The sequence below is a fragment of the Xenopus laevis genome, chromosome 1L, assembly GCF_017654675.1.
Source record: "Xenopus laevis strain J_2021 chromosome 1L, Xenopus_laevis_v10.1, whole genome shotgun sequence".
Lineage (NCBI taxonomy): Eukaryota > Metazoa > Chordata > Amphibia > Anura > Pipidae > Xenopus > Xenopus laevis.
In genome coordinates, this window is record NC_054371.1 from 200,804,897 (window position 1) to 200,819,433 (window position 14,537).

Genomic DNA, 14,537 nt, shown 5'->3' on the forward strand with positions numbered 1-14,537 from the left:
TGTCCCTTAGGTGATCAGATTTGCACCAACCAGACTCAATCCAACCACAAACTGTTTCTCACCCTTCGTGGAAAAATGTCTGTGCCAGCCTTAGATTTTTTTATTTTTATATATACTTTCTTGCTTAGGGTCCCACTTTTGCATCATTCTTTCCCTTTACATTCTAATAAGATTCTTTCCTTCTGTGCATTGAGTTTATTATGATTACGTGTAGGTCGCCTGGTCCTCATATCTATGGTCTGGGCTTTACATGCTGAACTTGTCTAAAACTATTGATCTGATTTGTACTGTATATAGGCAAAGCTTTATTTATTTTTTTAAGTGTTTAATGAATTGAGAATAATATATATCTTGTAATACATTGATGTTGGATAGAATTCAGGAACCAGCACAGTGCCCCACCCCCGGCACTAAACCCCACATTAACACTAAGCCCATATGTAATTGTATATAAAACACTTTGTGCTGAGAATTTCTAGCAATAATTCCAATAATAAACGCAAGTTGTTTTTAAATGACATGTTTTGGGTTTCATATCACGTTGTGGCGTGGGGCAGATTTATCAAATTAGAGCTCACCATTTGATAAAATCTGCCCCAAAGTGAATTTCAAGTGGAAAGTAAACACAAAGAGAACTTTACTAAAGTAATTGAGACTTTACTAAAAGGAGCTTCCTTAGACACATCCCAGTGAATCCAAACATATTGGCACTGCCCAGTGAACTGGGCTTTTCAACGCTAATTGTTATTGATAAAAATGAGATTGTCACCAAAAAAAAAGGCAGGTTGTTGGGTGAAGAATAGTTCTAATGTCTATATCGGAGTGCAAGCCCCACAGACCGACCCAACCAACTTCTATGTAACGTATATGTGAATTGTTTTTTCAAGAGAATAACAGGGAAAAGGATCCACAAAGAAAATGATCCAAAGGCTACTAAGGGTTATTATTCCATTTGTAGTAGAATAACATGAGGTAATATCCCTCAAACCTTAAACAGGCAGATTATATATATATATATATATATATATATATATATATATATATATATATATATATATATATATATATATATATATATATATATATATATATATATATATATATATATATATATATATATATACACACATATAGTTCTACAAGAGCAGTGACCAGCTCCATGTTGTAGCTCCCACCCTCTCTAACTATAGTCAGGTGATCCCACTGGTGTCTAATAAAAGGGCAGCCAAGTTTGGGAGTTTTACTTTGAAAGCAGCTAGTAAGTTGCAGGTAAAACGTATTCGTCCCTTTTATAAAATGTATAATTAAACCATAGAATTCTTAATGAATCAGACGAAAATTGAGCATAGGACTGGCCAGATATGGAATGACTTTGACGTAGTTGGCCAGCTTAAATATATTGCAATATATGGACAAACAATCCCTGTTTTGTTTAAAGGGTAAGGCATTTTTCAGTAGCAGTATGCACAAAATGTCTCTGTCTTAAATATATTGATAATGGGTTGAGTGCAGAGGAATCTTGTATTTGTCTATATATATATATATATATATATATATATAGTAGTCCCATAGTATGAGAATCGCACACCATAAGTACAAAAAATCCTGGGTGCCAGTCTAAAGAAAACAGCAATATCCAGAGAGATGACGGCACTCCAGTGTATAATCAGTAAGGCAGGAACAAAAATCTTACTTCAAAGGTTTATTGTAGACCAACGTTTCAATTCCGTACTGGAATTTTCGTCAGGGTGAAAAACAGTGCATAACACAAACTACAGGGTTTAAATGTCCCAAAATGGCGCCAAAACACCCGTTGCTAGGGTCCCATAGCAACCCCCAGTGAGCAGGGAACGTGAACAGTGTTGGGAAATAGGGAGCTACGCATCACAATCCAGTAGTGTGTAGTGTACATCCAAGTGCTTAGACAGTAGTGAGAAAGAACCCAGTCTCTCCGTGGTTTGCGCAACAATCGATATCGCTGTGAGGCAGAGGTGAACCGGAAACCCGGAAGTCTCCGCCAGCGTCCGTGGCAACCTTGCGCCGTTACCGTTGCTAGGCAACGCGCCCGATCCGTCTGCTCTCCAGGACGTCGTGACAGGAGATTCCATCTAGCCGCACTTAGTGCTAGAGGATCTCCCTTCGTGGGAACGCATGTGTAGACGCCCCAGCACACCTACAGGAGCGCTGGTGCGTCCCCATGCATACCCACCTTTAGAGTCCAAGCAGGGGCTATACTGATTTCTCGGACAGCTGCTTGTTCACATGCCAGCACAGTAAGGGCAACATCACGATATGGGGATCTGTTCAGAGAGGCAGACTGGGTTCAAAGTCTCTAGGGGGGGTCAAGCCTGCTACCCCACATACATTTAGACCCCATAAAGGGTACGCCTACACCCTCCGGGTCATTCAAGCACATGAAGGGGTACGCCAGCTACCCCAAGTACACTATATACATCTACTGGTTCAGGGTCACTGAAAACAAAAACGGGGTACACCTGCTACCCCAGGTGCACTTAGTAGGTGATGCAGGGTACACCTGTCATCCAGCCTTGGGCATCAGGTAGATGTGTACGGAGGATGCGTAGATATTAGTGGACAAGTGAAAATAAAAACATAGATGTGTTAGACAGCAGGTAGGTAATCAGAACCTGGACAGAACAGGTATGCAACCTAAAGTATATATCATACACTGAATTGCAGTCAAAGTTAATGATCATTATAAATCAGCAGAGCAATGGAAGCCCTGCTGTACAAATATGGGTAAGGCATGCCCAAAAGACCAGGTGTGTCAGGCTTGATGAGTATCCGTCTGATGCCATAGGGGTATGTACAGTCACAAGAGGCAGTCACAAGAAGCATCCTAGTGGCAATGTTTCATTAAGCCCTCTGGGTGTCACGGTGTCGAGTTTGTAGATCCATCTGGATTCAAGTCTCAGTAATGCTACTTCTCGGTTCCCTCCCCTAGGTAGCGGGGGTTGATGGTCAATGGCCATACATCGGAGGGATGGTAATGTGTGGCCTGTGGTCAAAAAATGTCTTGCTACTGGTTGTAATGCTCTCCCTTCTTTGAGAGCTTTACTAATTGCAGATCTATGGTTTGCCATACGTTCCTTGAGAGTAGTGGAGGTTTTTCCTACGTAGTAGAGGCCACATGGGCATGTAATAATGTATACCACAAATGTTGATGTGCATCCCAATTTGTGTGTAATTTTAAACCTACGTCCGGTATGTGGGTGAGGAAAGTCCGGTCCAGTTAGGAGGCTTCTGCATGTCGTGCAATCAGGGCATTTGTAACAGCCTAATTTCTTGTGTACAGTCAACCAATTGCCTGTGGTTTCGCATATGTTACGAAAGTCTGTTTGGACCAACAGATCCCTGAGACTCCTGTCCCTCCTGTATCCAAACATTGGTTTTGGGGCCCGATGGAGTGAGAGGGACTCATCCATATTTAGCATGGGCCAGTGTTTATCCACACTTGTGGATAGATTTTTAGAGGCGCTGGAGTATGTCGTACAAAAGATGAGGGGATTGTTGGCAGTGTCTTTCTTATTCTTATTTCCGGCTAATAGGTCTGCTTGTGTAAATTTGAGTGCTCTTTCCAGTTGTGAGTATAATAGGTCTGCCTTGTAGCCTTTTTCCAGGAACCTGTTAAACATTTCATTTAGTTGGACTGTGGCCGTTTCACGAGAGCTATTGTTCCTAATTACCCGGAGGAACTGCGAGAAGGGGATGCCTCTAATGGTAGCTGGCGGATGGTGGCTGCTAGCATGTAGAATTGAATTGCGATCTGTACTCTTCCTGAAGAGTCTCGTGCCAATTCCCTGGTCTCCCAAAAAAATGTTAAGATCCAAAAAATCAATATTGGTAGTGTTATAGTTCATGGTGAATTTGATGGGGGTGTCAAGCCCGTTCAGATACTGGTGAAACGTTGTCAATGCCTCCTCTGTTTCAATCCAAATAAGGAACAAATCGTCGATGTATCTAAAATACGTCAAAATAGATATCCCTAAAAGCGGGATGATGTGGCTGGATTCGAATTCTAGCATAAATAGATTGGCATATGAGGGTGCTAACGCACTACCCATAGCCGTCCCCGACATCTGTAGGTAATGGGATTTTTCGAAGCGAAAAAAGTTCCTGGTTAGAGTAAGTTCCAATAGTTGTAATAGAAATTCTATTGGTGGTTTCCCAGGAGGTGAGGTCAGCAGAGCTTTCCTACATGCCCAGATTCCTTGTTCATGAGGGATCACAGTATATAAACTACTGACGTCCATAGTCACCAGGATGCACCCTGGTGGGATATTAGTCAATTCATTTAGTCTGCGGATAACATGACTAGAGTCTTGTGTGTAAGAAAACATCTGTCGGACAAAGGGCTGAAGAAAGTAGTCTATATACGTGGCAATTGGTTGGTATAGGGAGCCTATAGCCGAGATAATAGGTCTCCCAGGGGGTGAAGAAAGAGATTTATGGATCTTCGGTAAGGTATATATAATGGGCGTCCGAGGGTAGTCTGTAGTTAGATATTGATAAGTATCCTGATCAACCCAACCCTCTTTTATGGCTACGTCCAAGATTTGATCCAGTTCGCGTTTAAACTTAGGGGTAGGGTCCCCTGGTAAAAGTCTGTATGTTCTGTCATCAGATAATTGTCCAAGTAGTTCTTGCTGGTAGTAAGTGTAATCCAGAAGGACTATTGCGCCCCCTTTGTCCGCTGGACGGATGACTAGATCTCTGTCATTTTTTAAGGTCTTAATGGCATTTCGTTCTCTCGATGTTAAGTTGTTATATAGGTTACTCTTATTTGACATAGTCCTGATGTCCCTATATAGAATATTGCCAAAAGTTTTAATAGGGGCAGGTGTGTTGATAGGTTCAAAGGAACTTTTGTTTCTGAAGATTGGTACATCCCGTTGAGGGTTATCTTTAAAATGCTCCTTGAGTTTTAGCTTTCTTTGAAATTTGTAGGTGTCAACCATCAAGTCAAACATGTTTGGAGTGTTACTGGGAACAAATGATAAGCCCTTCGATAATAGACTCATTTCTCCTACTGTGAGTAGATGTTGGCTAAGGTTGAAAATCACGTTTTCTTGTTCCTGGGGGGCTTTCCTTTTGGATTTACGCCCACCCCTTCGAGTGTGACCCCGTCGCCTCCTTCTGTCTCTTTGGTCAATCTTGCACGGGTCTTTACCCCTAAAAAAGATTTTGAATTGTCTTTGATGGTTCCTGTCTCAGAGTCTGTTGATTGGTCGGAGCTGTCAACCGTATTGAGTGATCTAGGGAGTCGCTTTCTCCTCAGGGGTGCACGATAATTATCTGATCTTAATCCTAGCAGCCAACCATAAACACGCTTTGCTTTGTAGTCCTCTGACACCTTTTTCAATTTACTTTGTTTAAAGTTAGTGAGATCTTGTTGGTATTTGTCGATTACTCCCTGCAGCTTGTTGAGCCAGTCGCATGAAGTGTCGTTTTTCAATGTTTCTAAGTGCTGTTCCTCAAGTCTTTCTATTTCTATCTTAGTGGCTGCAAGTTCCTTTCCTACTTGGTCAACCACCAGTAGGATGAGGTCAAATGAGCATCTGTTCAATATGCCGCACCATTTGCTGCAGAATTCCGGGTTATTACGTCCAATAGTGGGGATGTTGTTAATGCGAAAGCCACGTGGTATCAATCTTTGCCTATGGTAGTTGGACAGATAGATCCCGTGAAGTTTTAGGTCTATTAGCCTTTTCTTTAGATTAACAATATCGTGATAGATTTCAGTGCTAGATTTGCTTACTGGTAGGTCCAGAGGGGTCTCAGTGAACAGAATCCGATCTGCATCTCCTGCGGTGAAAGCGAAATCCAAATTGGTATCAATATCATATGTGAATTGGGAGGAATCCTCTGCCATCGTTTAATAGAGTTGGTCACCGTTCATGGAGGGATCCTCATCTGATCGAGACCCAAGTTCTGAAGATCTTATTACTTGCTGCTGCTTGCTTCTCGAGTAAACCTTCGTATTATCACTACTTCTCTATGTATATCTTTTAGTACAAGTCTGGGTGCGAGACTCCAAAACTCACCAAGGGCGAGTAATAAATAGTAGTCCCATAGTATGAGAATCGCACACCATAAGTACAAAAAATCCTGGGTGCCAGTCTAAAGAAAACAGCAATATCCAGAGAGATGACGGCACTCCAGTGTATAATCAGTAAGGCAGGAACAAAAATCTTACTTCAAAGGTTTATTGTAGACCAACGTTTCAATTCCGTACTGGAATTTTCGTCAGGGTGAAAAACAGTGCATAACACAAACTACAGGGTTTAAATGTCCCAAAATGGCGCCAAAACACCCGTTGCTAGGGTCCCATAGCAACCCCCAGTGAGCAGGGAACGTGAACAGTGTTGGGAAATAGGGAGCTACGCATCACAATCCAGTAGTGTGTAGTGTACATCCAAGTGCTTAGACAGTAGTGAGAAAGAACCCAGTCTCTCCGTGGTTTGCGCAACAATCGATATCGCTGTGAGGCAGAGGTGAACCGGAAACCCGGAAGTCTCCGCCAGCGTCCGTGGCAACCTTGCGCCGTTACCGTTGCTAGGCAACGCGCCCGATCCGTCTGCTCTCCAGGACGTCGTGACAGGAGATTCCATCTAGCCGCACTTAGTGCTAGAGGATCTCCCTTCGTGGGAACGCATGTGTAGACGCCCCAGCACACCACAGGAGCGCTGGTACGTCCTCATGCATACCCACCTTTAGAGTCCAAGCAGGGGCTATACTGATTTCATGCATGAGGACGTACCAGCGCTCCTGTGGTGTGCTGGGGCGTCTACACATGCGTTCCCACGAAGGGAGATCCTCTAGCACTAAGTGCGGCTAGATGGAATCTCCTGTCACGACGTCCTGGAGAGCAGACGGATCGGGCGCGTTGCCTAGCAACGGTAACGGCGCAAGGTTGCCACGGACGCTGGCGGAGACTTCCGGGTTTCCGGTTCACCTCTGCCTCACAGCGATATCGATTGTTGCGCAAACCACGGAGAGACTGGGTTCTTTCTCACTACTGTCTAAGCACTTGGATGTACACTACACACTACTGGATTGTGATGCGTAGCTCCCTATTTCCCAACACTGTTCACGTTCCCTGCTCACTGGGGGTTGCTATGGGACCCTAGCAACGGGTGTTTTGGCGCCATTTTGGGACATTTAAACCCTGTAGTTTGTGTTATGCACTGTTTTTCACCCTGACGAAAATTCCAGTACGGAATTGAAACGTTGGTCTACAATAAACCTTTGAAGTAAGATTTTTGTTCCTGCCTTACTGATTATACACTGGAGTGCCGTCATCTCTCTGGATATTGCTGTTTTCTTTAGACTGGCACCCAGGATTTTTTGTACTTATGGTGTGCGATTCTCATACTATGGGACTACTATTTATTACTCGCCCTTGGTGAGTTTTGGAGTCTCGCACCCAGACTTGTACTAAAAGATATACATAGAGAAGTAGTGATAATACGAAGGTTTACTCGAGAAGCAAGCATCAGCAAGTAATAAGATCTTCAGAACTTGGGTCTCGATCAGATGAGGATCCCTCCATGAACGGTGACCAACTCTATTAAACGATGGCAGAGGATTCCTCCCAATTCACATATGATATTGATACCAATTTGGATTTCGCTTTCACCGCAGGAGATGCAGATCGGATTCTGTTCACTGAGACCCCTCTGGACCTACCAGTAAGCAAATCTAGCACTGAAATCTATCACGATATTGTTAATCTAAAGAAAAGGCTAATAGACCTAAAACTTCACGGGATCTATCTGTCCAACTACCATAGGCAAAGATTGATACCACGTGGCTTTCGCATTAACAACATCCCCACTATTGGACGTAATAACCCGGAATTCTTCAGCAAATGGTGCGGCATATTGAACAGATGCTCAGTTGACCTCATCCTACTGGTGGTTGACCAAGTAGGAAAGGAACTTGCAGCCACTAAGATAGAAATAGAAAGACTTGAGGAACAGCACTTAGAAACATTGAAAAACGACACTTCATGCGACTGGCTCAACAAGCTGCAGGGAGTAATCGACAAATACCAACAAGATCTCACTAACTTTAAACAAAGTAAATTTAAAAAGGTGTCAGAGGACTACAAAGCAAAGCGTGTTTATGGTTGGCTGCTAGGATTAAGATCAGATAATTATCGTGCACCCCTGAGGAGAAAGCGACTCCCTAGATCACTCAATACGGTTGACAGCTCCGACCAATCAACAGACTCTGAGACAGGAACCATCAAAGACAATTCAAAATCTTTTTTAGGGGTAAAGACCCGTGCAAGATTGACCAAAGAGACAGAAGGAGGCGACGGGGTCACACTCGAAGGGGTGGGCGTAAATCCAAAAGGAAAGCCCCCCAGGAACAAGAAAACGTGATTTTCAACCTTAGCCAACATCTACTCACAGTAGGAGAAATGAGTCTATTATCGAAGGGCTTATCATTTGTTCCCAGTAACACTCCAAACATGTTTGACTTGATGGTTGACACCTACAAATTTCAAAGAAAGCTAAAACTCAAGGAGCATTTTAAAGATAACCCTCAACGGGATGTACCAATCTTCAGAAACAAAAGTTCCTTTGAACCTATCAACACACCTGCCCCTATTAAAACTTTTGGCAATATTCTATATAGGGACATCAGGACTATGTCAAATAAGAGTAACCTATATAACAACTTAACATCGAGAGAACGAAATGCCATTAAGACCTTAAAAAATGACAGAGATCTAGTCATCCGTCCAGCGGACAAAGGGGGCGCAATAGTCCTTCTGGATTACACTTACTACCAGCAAGAACTACTTGGACAATTATCTGATGACAGAACATACAGACTTTTACCAGGGGACCCTACCCCTAAGTTTAAACGCGAACTGGATCAAATCTTGGACGTAGCCATAAAAGAGGGTTGGGTTGATCAGGATACTTATCAATATCTAACTACAGACTACCCTCGGACGCCCATTATATATACCTTACCGAAGATCCATAAATCTCTTTCTTCACCCCCTGGGAGACCTATTATCTCGGCTATAGGCTCCCTATACCAACCAATTGCCACGTATATAGACTACTTTCTTCAGCCCTTTGTCCGACAGATGTTTTCTTACACACAAGACTCTAGTCATGTTATCCGCAGACTAAATGAATTGACTAATATCCCACCAGGGTGCATCCTGGTGACTATGGACGTCAGTAGTTTATATACTGTGATCCCTCATGAACAAGGAATCTGGGCATGTAGGAAAGCTCTGCTGACCTCACCTCCTGGGAAACCACCAATAGAATTTCTATTACAACTATTGGAACTTACTCTAACCAGGAACTTTTTTCGCTTCGAAAAATCCCATTACCTACAGATGTCGGGGACGGCTATGGGTAGTGCGTTAGCACCCTCATATGCCAATCTATTTATGCTAGAATTCGAATCCAGCCACATCATCCCGCTTTTAGGGATATCTATTTTGACGTATTTTAGATACATCGACGATTTGTTCCTTATTTGGATTGAAACAGAGGAGGCATTGACAACGTTTCACCAGTATCTGAACGGGCTTGACACCCCCATCAAATTCACCATGAACTATAACACTACCAATATTGATTTTTTGGATCTTAACATTTTTCTGGGAGACCAGGGAATTGGCACGAGACTCTTCAGGAAGAGTACAGATCGCAATTCAATTCTACATGCTAGCAGCCACCATCCGCCAGCTACCATTAGAGGCATCCCCTTCTCGCAGTTCCTCCGGGTAATTAGGAACAATAGCTCTCGTGAAACGGCCACAGTCCAACTAAATGAAATGTTTAACAGGTTCCTGGAAAGAGGCTACAAGGCAGACCTATTATACTCACAACTGGAAAGAGCACTCAAATTTACACAAGCAGACCTATTAGCCGGAAATAAGAATAAGAAAGACACTGCCAACAATCCCCTCATCTTTTGTACGACATACTCCAGCGCCTCTAAAAATTTATCCACAAGTGTGGATAAACACTGGCCCATGCTAAATATGGATGAGTCCCTCTCACTCCATCGGGCCCCAAAACCAATGTTTGGATACAGGAGGGACAGGAGCCTCAGGGATCTGTTGGTCCAAACAGACTTTCGTAACATATGTGAAACCACAGGCAATTGGTTGACTGTACACAAGAAACTAGGCTGTTACAAATGCCCTGATTGTACGACATGCAGAAGCCTCCTAACTGGACCGGACTTTCCTCACCCACATACCGGACGGAGGTTTAAAATTACACACAAATTGGGATGCACATCAACATTTGTGGTTTACATTATCACATGCCCATGTGGCCTCTATTACGTAGGAAAAACCTCCACTACTCTCAAGGAACGTATGGCAAACCATAGATCTGCAATTAGTAAAGCTCTCAAAGAAGGGAGAGCACTACAACCAGTAGCAAGACATTTTTTGACCACAGGCCACACATTACCATCCCTCCGATGTATGGCCATTGACCATCAACCCCCGCTACCTAGGGGAGGGAACCGAGAAGTAGCATTACTGAGACTTGAATCCAGATGGATCTACAAACTCGACACCGTGACACCCAGAGGGCTTAATGAAACATTGCCACTAGGATGCTTCTTGTGACTGCCTCTTGTGACTGTACATACCCCTATGGCATCAGACGGATACTCATCAAGCCTGACACACCTGGACTTTTGGGCAAGCCTTACCCATATTTGTACAGCAGGGCTTTCATTGCTCTGCTGATTTATAATGATCATTAACTTTGACTGCAATTCAGTGTATGATATATACTTTAGGTTGCATACCTGTTCTGTCCAGGTTCTGATTACCTACCTGCTGTCTAACACATCTATGTTTTTATTTTCACTTGTCCACTAATATCTACGCATCCTCCATACACATCTACCTGATGCCCAAGGCTGGATGACAGGTGTACCCTGCATCACCTACTAAGTGCACCTGGGGTAGCAGGTGTACCCCGTTTTTGTTTTTAGTGACCCTAAACCAGTAGATGTATATAGTGTACTTGGGGTAGCTGGCGTACCCCTTATGTGCTTAAAGGACCCGGAGGGTGTAGGCGTACCCTTTATGGGGTCTAAATGTATGTGGGGTAGCAGGCGTGACCCCCCCCTAGAGACTCTGAACCCAGTCTGCCTCTCTGGACAGATCCCCATATCATGGTGTTGCCCTTACTGTGCTGGCATGTGAACAAGCAGCTGGCCGTGAAATCAGTATAGCCCCTGCTTGGACTCTAAAGGTGGGTATGCATGAGGACGTACCAGCGCTCCTGTGGTGTGCTGGGGCGTCTACACATGCGTTCCCACGAAGGGAGATCCTCTAGCACTAAGTGCGGCTAGATGGAATCTCCTGTCACGACGTCCTGGAGAGCAGACGGATCGGGCGCGTTGCCTAGCAACGGTAACGGCGCAAGGTTGCCACGGACGCTGGCGGAGACTTCCGGGTTTCCGGTTCACCTCTGCCTCACAGCGATATCGATTGTTGCGCAAACCACGGAGAGACTGGGTTCTTTCTCACTACTGTCTAAGCACTTGGATGTACACTACACACTACTGGATTGTGATGCGTAGCTCCCTATTTCCCAACACTGTTCACGTTCCCTGCTCACTGGGGGTTGCTATGGGACCCTAGCAACGGGTGTTTTGGCGCCATTTTGGGACATTTAAACCCTGTAGTTTGTGTTATGCACTGTTTTTCACCCTGACGAAAATTCCAGTACGGAATTGAAACGTTGGTCTACAATAAACCTTTGAAGTAAGATTTTTGTTCCTGCCTTACTGATTATACACTGGAGTGCCGTCATCTCTCTGGATATATATATATATATATATATATATATATATATATATATATATATATATATAAATAAATAAATAAATAAATTCTGGGTTGGGGCATGGTCTGGCTGTTTGTTTGTAATCTCCTGACGAAGATCCCTGTGTGGGATCGAAACGTTGAGTGGAATAAATACACGAATATTTTGCATCAAAAAAACTTCCTGTGAGTGTCGCTTTCTTCTGCACATATCCATTTACTTTGGCTGGCACCCAGGTTTTGACGCAGTTAACGGAGTGCACCTTTGGATTTCGTGTATATATATATATATATATATATATATATATATATATATATATATATATTGAATAAAGTACCCCCTTTTGTAAAATATAGGGATATTATAAGTTACCGAGGAGTTTCATGACCATATAAAAACACGAGGCCGAAGGCCGAGTGTTTTTATACAGGTCATGGAACTCCGAGGTAACTTCTAATATCCTCATATTTTACAATTGGGGGTACTTTATTTATTATAATACACAAATTTCAATGAGTCATGTGACAGAAATGACATCAGAACTCACCGTTTATAACTGATGACATCAGAACTCACCGTTTATAAGGATATAATTTACAGGATATTCATGGCTTTTGTGTATTATATATATATATATATATATATATATAAACACCTTAGTATCTATAACCCTAATTTGGTTACTGTCTCTTTAAATAGCAATCAACCCATGGCAATCCAGAGGGCCTGAGTCTGTTTTGCATATAAAAAAATACTGGGAACTGGGATTTACAGAGCAGTGCTTCTACCTAGGGATCACTGAGGAGCACACCTGAGGGGAATTCCACTAGGAAAAATAAAACACAGTAAACTGTATTTAGTAACTGTAAATCACACAATATAGCTTTTACTCTGGGGGACCTGTGTGGACTATCAACCCCTGGCACAGTCTCTCAATACCACAGTCCCACACCGGGTGGATAAATGCAGAATCACACCAGTCAGTTCAATATCCCTTCTGCAAAAGTTCTTATGTCCCCAGGTACCTTTCCCTTTGAGTTGTAGCCGTTCCCACTTGGCTGGTACACGAGCAAGACCTGTCCTCACCCTGGGGAAAACACACAGTAGCCAAAGTATCCACAGGTAGGAGATAGAAACAGGCTCTCCCTGATGCTCAAATACTTTCTCCAGCAGAGCAAAATGCAACTTTTCCTTCTCCCTTGAACTCCTTTTTAAAGGAGAAGGAAAGCTACAGAGGCATTTTATTGCCAATAGATTAGCTGCAATAGTGCAAACTAGAATGGTATATTTATTCTGTAGAATTTTTTACCATACCTGAGTAAAAAGCTCTTTGTTTGTTTAGGATAGCAGCTGCTGTATTAGCTTGATGTGACATCACTTCCTGAGTCTCTTCCTGCTCACTTATAGCTCGGGGCTCAGATTACAGCAGAGAAGGGGGGGGGGAAAGAGGAGCAAACTGAGCATGCTCACGCCCCGGGGCAAGGAGGTTTAAGCTGAAGGCAGGAAGTCTGATACAGAAGCCCATTTGTACTCAATAGAAGGAAAGAAATGCTGTTTCTTTTGACAGGGGACTCAGAGCAGCATTACTTTGAGTGTTTACTGGTATATTTATATAGACATTTTTGATAAGGCCTACTTGGTTTTAACCTTTCCTTCTCCTTTAAGCAGCCATGTCACTCTCCACAGATCTGATTCCCTCTAGCTGCTGCAGCAGGGATTCCCCTTCTAAGCTCTGTGGGAAACCCTGTACATTTGGCTCCCCCTCAACCAAGGATGCACTGGGGCGCCCAGCCAATTGGGTGGCTCTCCAGCCTGTAACTGGGCTGGATGATGTCACAGACAGAAAACAGTGGAAGGATTTGTCTGATCCCCTATATATTTTTTTTCACTCTCTCTAAATATTAGAATGATAAATAATACATCAAGGAACCTTCTAGTTTGTTATTAGAATCTTATCTTGTCCTTAAGTGCCTGTACATGGGCCAGGCCCACACAGAATCCAACTGATCAGCTCCTGGTCTGAACTGACGTGCAAAAACCCTTGATTTGTTCAGGCAGAATGTCCACCAACACCGGGAACTCAGCCATGACTGGAGATCCTGGTGGATAGAAGATTATCAGTCTGACCAGCCATAGTCTAGTGATCTATTGATAAATGATAGGAATAAGAGGAAATCCACTTCTGATACAAACACATAAATGAACTATAGTATAAACACTCAGAGGCACATTCATCAAAGGTTGAATTTCGTATTCATGTGAGTTTTTAAAAACTCCCCTAAATTCGACCAATCTAAATCTATTTAAAAAAAATCTAAATTTTCAAACTCTGATAAATTAAATCAACCCGAAAACGCTAATCAAATTCAATTCGAATTTAAAAAATCTCGATTAGGGCTCTTACTGAGGAGCGGTTGAAGTTGCGCTCCATTTTTTCTGCGTTCAGCCGCAGGGGAGCACAGGAATAGACGCATTACATTTTTTCCAATGGGGCTGTACTCACACAGGCGCATGTAGGTGACGAACGCAGGTTGAGACGCAACATGCTGCATTTTTCCTGCGTTTGGCGCCTACACGCGCCTGTGTGAGTACAGACCCATTGAAAAGAACTTAATGCGTCTATTCCTGCGCTCCCCTGCGGCTGAACGCAGAAAAATGGAAAGCAGCTACAACCGCTCG